This window comes from Populus alba, chromosome 14, assembly GCF_005239225.2.
Source record: "Populus alba chromosome 14, ASM523922v2, whole genome shotgun sequence".
Taxonomy (NCBI): domain Eukaryota; kingdom Viridiplantae; phylum Streptophyta; class Magnoliopsida; order Malpighiales; family Salicaceae; genus Populus; species Populus alba.
This window is the reverse complement of record NC_133297.1, coordinates 20601763-20608514: the sequence shown is the minus strand read 5'-3', so window position 1 is coordinate 20608514 and position 6752 is coordinate 20601763. Positions and strand designations below refer to the sequence as shown.

Here is a 6752-nt window from a genome sequence, read left to right as displayed (position 1 = left end):
AAGTTTAGATGTTCAAAATCAATGTAAATAATTTTACCATAAGAAATACATGAACAAGAAAAAGAAAAAAAAAGGCAATATAGAAGGTATAAATTCGCTGCTTCTGTCTGAAAACTCATTTGGTTTGCCCAAGGTGGTATACTATGGCTTGTGATTTTGTGTTCTAAACCCAACATAGAACTTATTGGCAGTGTTTTCTATGCTTGTGATTAGTACTGATTCTTAAACTTTTTCTTTCATTTAATAAAACTTTGCACAGTCCAAACCTTGTTTCCTACAGCAAAGATAACATGGAAAGTATGTTGACCAAACACATAATATTGCGTTACTCTAATATCACTGGGAGACTACATTCATCCATTGCCATTTCATGTACTGGAAGTTTGCAAAGGTTACTGATTTCTAATCTGAGCCAGCAACCTTTGTGATGCATTTAGGACAAGCCTATGTTGTTGTTTTTCAATGTTTATTCTTATCTACATAGTGTGCTTAAAGTTGTTTTGAGTTTGGATTTTGATGAAATGCTCTTCTTTAGGATTTTATTGGATTTTCCTTTCCGATCATGATTGGCTTCGTGCCTTGCGAATGACTTCTTATGGGTTTCTATTATATGGTCCTGGTTCTTGTGCCTTGCGAATGACTTCTTATGGGTTTCTATTATATGGTCCTGGTTCTTATGCATGGTACCAATATCTTGACCGTTGTTTGCCAAAGCAGACGGTGCAGAATCTGATGCTAAAGGTACTAGTTTCTTTGGATATCATTGTTAGCTAATCATAATCAGGATAAACTTGATAGGTCAAAGAGTAGCTTCTTTAAAATATATGATGCGAATTCTTAGTTTCTTTTCAGGTTTTATTGAACCAAGTAGTGCTTGGTCCATCTGTGATTGCTGTTGTCTTTGCATGGAACAATCTATGGCAAGGGGAAGCTTTCACAGCTTCCAGAGAAGTATCAAAGAGATGCTCTTCCAACATTGCTCTATGGTAATTCAAAACTTTCATTGATTTCAAAACAAGTTTTTGTGTGATTTGATTATTTGATATCTAGTTTCAATGCAGGATTTAGGTTCTGGATACCTGTCAGCATATTGAATTTTTGGTACATCTTCTGCCCTTTTTTTGGTGTGCCCTTTATAGTCCCTGGGTTGAAACCCTTGAGCACAATGATGATTATATGAAGAACAGCACTCTGATTTTTTATCCTTTATTTTTTTTTCTCAAATGCACAAATTAACCACTCCTTTTTGGTGCTTTCATTTGTTACCTGGGTTTTTTGGGAGAAAACAAATGCTAATATAGCTACAAAAACCTTTCTAAATTGGAGTATAACTGCTAGTGAGAAAAAAATATGTGATTTAAAAACTTTTTGGTAAAAAGTTTTGTTTTAACGCCATAAAAAAGGCTTTGTTATGTTGTATATCAGAGTACAATTGTACACGTATACATTATGCATGCACATAAAATTCTCTGGCAAAATTCAATAAAATTGATGTCTTAGAATTATACTTATTTTCCAAGTTTTTTATTTTGGCTAAATTCTTTATAATCAACAGGGATTTCTTCCACTGACTTATTTCCCTCATGGAGCCAGAGACGTCAAAATATGGAAATCGTTTTTTGTTTAAACTTATTTTCACTAAAACAAGCAGTGGTTTAAATTTTCACAAGTTTTGTTTCCACTTCTAAAAGTTGGTGAAAGTCACCAACGCACAAGGTTTTTAGACACTGCATGCTTATGTTGAGGGACTTGTTTATGTAGAAGCTCTGATAATTTATTCCGCTCCTATCAGGAGAAAGCTTATAAATTCAAAATTAACTTGTAAAACTGTTTCTTAAAAAATAAAAATAAAAACTTGTTAAGTGTATGTTTTTCTGCTTAAAACTCTTTCAAGAAAGCATCCGGTATGTGAGGTTATGAAGATTCACCTTGCTGCCAAACGCTCTCAGGAAATTTATAAAGTCACCCTTGTCAAACCATGGATATGGTAAGACTATATATTCTGCAACAAGTTGAGTTTTATCCGAACAGCTGACTGGGATTTTTTTTACTAGACATGGACATAGCATAATGTTTTCTCTCAGCCTCTCTGATCCAGTTACTTTTATGTGCTATGAGATTTAGAACCAAACCTGTGAAACAATTCTTCTAGAATAGATTTTGATTTAGGTTGCTAATAAAGGCATGCTCCATCTCACAAATCCTCTCATGAAGGTTCATTAATGACTGCCCAAGGACCATGGGTGTGAGCGAGGGCCGAATAAGTCAGTATTTATAAAGATAGCTTCCTCCATCACGTTAGAAAACTTTGAAACTCCGATTATATGATTTTGCTTAACAACTATAGGGACATTGTTTGGGGGAGTCTGACTTTCCAAGATTATCTGGAGTGAAATTGATGGTGTTAAATTCCTAAACTTCATATGATAAACCTCTACTTAGAACATAGTTCCAGCAGCACAAACTTTCAGCTATTGTTTCTTAGTTATGTGAATAGTTTTTTGAACTGCTGGCATGATTATTGCAATATATATCTGGCAATTTTGTAGGGCTGTCCCCATTCAAGCTCGTGTAGCTTTCATGTCCACGGGGTCTATATTTTTGGAACTTCTGCTTGTCATCAACAATGAACAAGTAGATTCATCATGTCAACATTCTGAACATGAGGTTCGTTTTTCATATTTAAGAACGAGCTTTGTAATACTGTCTCTGCTTTTTATTTTATCCTTATTATTTAAAATAAACTATGTGAAACAGGTCGACCTTTCCTCTGTGAAACACACAGTTAGGTAGACCATGATTGGCCTCAAAGAGAAATGGCAGCTGTGAGCATTGATTTACAATCTTAGAGCAACTTGAGATTTTTTACCTATTTAAAAAAACGAGCTTGGCTGTATGAGATTTTTCTGAAAAGATTTTGGTTTTGTTGTAATTCGATTGTATGAGAATAGAAAAATAATTGTTCATTGACTAATAACCGAGCAGTATGCTGGAGGAAGTCGGAAAGTTACTTGTGTGTCTTTCCATCTGCTGATTTCTTTTTCTTAATTGGGCAATGCCACTTCTCTCTCAAACCTTTTTAATAGTTCGTTGCGGTACTCGTAAACCTGGGTAGGTGTTGTCCACATATTTTAAGAGTGTGTTTGGTATTGCGGTAGCTGTTATGGTTGTGATTTGAAAAAAGTTGTTTTATAAAAAGTACTTTTAGTTGAGGTTTGATTTGAAAAAATAGGTGTTTGGTTAAAACTGTGGTTTGAAATTGAGGTTGAAAAAAAAGTAGTTTAATGTGTTTGGTTAAGAATGCTTTTGAAATTGAGGTTATAAAATAATTTAAAAAAAATATATATTAATTTGATGGTTTTAATTTAAATATTGTAAAATTAATTACTCCTATTACATCATGAAAAAAAATAATACTTTATATAAAATATTTTTTATTATTCCATTAAACTATTTATAACTATATTACGTACAAAATTCATTCGATAAAAACTACAAAATTGATATTACTATGTAAGTGAATTTAAGTCACTCTATACTAGTTTTTCGAGAAAAAAAAATAGTGTTCACATCACGAATGAATTTAATTCTCTAAACTAGTTTTTTTTTAAAAAAAAATAAAAAAATTAATGCAATTAACACATTAAAAAAAAAAAAAAAAACTGCGGACAGTGCAAGTTAATTGCACTGTTCACGTGAACAGTGCGATTACTCCTGAACAGTGCAGTGAATTTGCACTGTTCCTTATTTTTTTATTAGCCTGCAGAGAATGAAAAGCATGTTTTCGTTGCTTTTTTCTTTTCAGCGTTTTAAACGCAAAAATCATGTGGGCCCCATGCACAGTAAAATCACTTTTCTTTATTACCAAAACGGCTGCGACTGCGTTTTATTTAGACAAACGGACCCTAATTAATTTTTGATGTTCTATTTTTAAGTCATTTAAAATGTAATCCTATAATTATATGGTCATGTAATTCACATACAAAAAAACAAATCATGAAAAGCCATGATAGAAGGGTGACATATAAATTACTTGAATAAAAAACACTAATATTATTGGAATGAATATCCATCAAATGAGTAGCGCGAAATCATAAATAAGAAATATATAATATAAAATATAATAAAGATATCACAATTATAGTTATATCTTGATAAGTTAAATTTTGTTGTTCGTCCTAGCAAAAAAAATATTATGTTACACAGAACACAAGTTTATTCAAAATATTATGGCTATTATAATAGGTAAAACAAACTTACTAAACAATTCTGGAAAAAATAATAATAATAGAATTCTAAATAAAATAGAAAAAATAACTATAAATCAACAAGAAAACAAATACAAATCCTGCATAGTATTCTAGATCTTATTTCAAGGCATTTTTAATGTTTGATTTATCTGAAATTTAGTCTAATATAAAAAAGACCTCTCAAAATATCTGGTAAACTTTCAACTCGATCCAACATTCAAATTGAAAATTATATTTGTTTAGCATAAAAATCGTGCATTTGAGAGAATCAGCCCAAAATTAACTTTAACTCTCTTAAATAAGTATGAAAATCTTTGTAATACCTCCTGCCCCTTAGTTTTCTTATAGGATATAGAAACTCCTAAAATATTATAACCTTTAAATGCCATTAGTCAACATTTCTTTGTGTAACTAGGATAACTAAAACAATAGTTGTAAGAAAAAGATATTAGAAAAATAAAAGAATTATTGCCACACCTAGAAGCCATGTTGTTGTCTATTAAAGATCCTTGTAGAACTAGAAAACTTCTAAAATAAGTTGCTGACCATCCTTGTATCATTAGGAAAAGAGTCATCTCCAAATAAAAATTTCACAAGTGAAAAGGTAACAAATAACAAAATCTACTTAGAACCTTCTAAACTATATTGTGATTCATTCTTAAACTCTAATTAACCTAAAATTTTAACCTTAAGTAGAACAATATATCTAGAAACACCAAGTAAAATTTCCTCCTAATTAAATTGTTTTGATAGTTATTGATGCAATCGTAACTTCAACACCAAGAGATCCATTAGAGGTTGCATTAGATCCAATCATAAGACTTAAGAGCAAAAAGATTCAAGGAGGTAATTAATGGACTTCTTCAAGATATATGGGCTAAGGTGGACTTCGAGACGATATCAAAGAATAAAGAACAAGCCTTATTAATTTGATTCATGTTTAAGAAAGACTTATAAAAGAGTATCCAGACATTACAAAAATATTAGAATAAGAAAATTTAAATTTGTTAGTTTTGACCTTCCACTACTGTTTTAGCCATAATTTGAGCTAAAAATAAATAAATTTTGATACGATGCTATTTGTATTGGAAAGTAGACATCCATATATTTCTAAGGATATATCGTTGACCTTCCAATTTGTCAAGACAAGGAAGAACTATTCATTTGAAGTTGGGCTTTGATTTTGGCAGCATATTAATTCAACTTTAGTCTTGTTTTAATTAGTTTGACTATTATTTATTTTATAGTTTTTTTAGGCCCTACAACAAAAAAAGAACAACTTAGTTGGGCATCCAAATATATGAAATGAATTAATAAGCAAGAAAATATATGAAAACAAGAAAAACCAAAAACTATGATTACAATTCTAGGAGTAGCAAACGAATTTGTATGAGATATTGATATTTTAAAAGACACAAAAAAAATTATAAGAAAATATTATGAAAACGAATTGATTGGAAACCCAAATACCCCAAATAACACTTTATTATACTTTTTGTCATAACCCAAAATTTGGGTTTCCTCCAAATTGTCTCTTTTCTTTTAAAAACAGAAATGAAAAAAAAAATGAAAAGCAATAAAAAAATAAAAAAATAAAAATGATAAATGACTGGCTACTAAGAGCAGGTTTAGAAGTGTTTCAATGTATGGAGGTACCAAACTGGAATTTTGAATAAAATCAAGAGGCCAATTGTACCTCTTAGTACCCAAGATTGAAATAAAATGTAGATTCAAGGTTAAATTAAATGATTACTACATGAATTTGCATAAAAATTAAGTCTAAAGACTTAATTAAACTTTTAATAAGCCAATTTGATTTAATCATAGGCCTAGATAGAAATAGGGAATTTCTTCTTCTCTAAAGATTATATTTTTCTCTATATCAATTGTATATACACATGCACTATATATATAGTTACAGATTGTAACTGTTATGATAGCTTTCATGATAGTTATTATAACTGCTGCTAAGGCAATTATGAAGTAGTTAGAATTGGTTACAATTCTGTTACAGGTAGTTATAAGAAGAAGAGAATAATTAACAACAATCCTGATGTAACAACTTCTTCTTTTTCAGCTCTGTAACTAGTTCTTCACGTAACTAATCCTTCTTCTTCTACCACTGGTTTATCATCCCCCCGTAAGTGAAAGGGTCTTGGAACGAGGCATAACTGTGTTTTGAGAAACAAGAACTTATGAGATGTTTAGTTAAGAGATTTGTAGGCTGGTCTTTAGTGGGAATGAATTGTAATTCTATTTTCCCTTATAGAACTTGATCACGAATAAAGTATAGATCAATTTCTATATGTTTTGTTCGGGCATGAAACACATAATGTTTGGCCATATGATAGGCACTAATGTTGTCATACAAAAGTATGGGGACAGCAGGGGTAGGAACACATAGTTCGTGCATCAAGGCTTGAATCCAAATAATTTCCGCAATAGCAAGAACAAGTCCCTTATACTCCGATTCTGCACTACTGTGAGCAACTAATTTTTTCT

At 30.9% G+C, this 6752-nt stretch overlaps 1 pseudogene; it reads left to right on the top strand.

Annotated features, from left to right (window-relative positions):
* The first annotated feature begins 422 nt into the window (after nt 1–422).
* Nucleotides 423–2638, top strand: LOC118039039 (protein SYM1-like; annotated as a pseudogene).
* Nucleotides 2639–6752: the final 4114 nt, after the last annotated feature.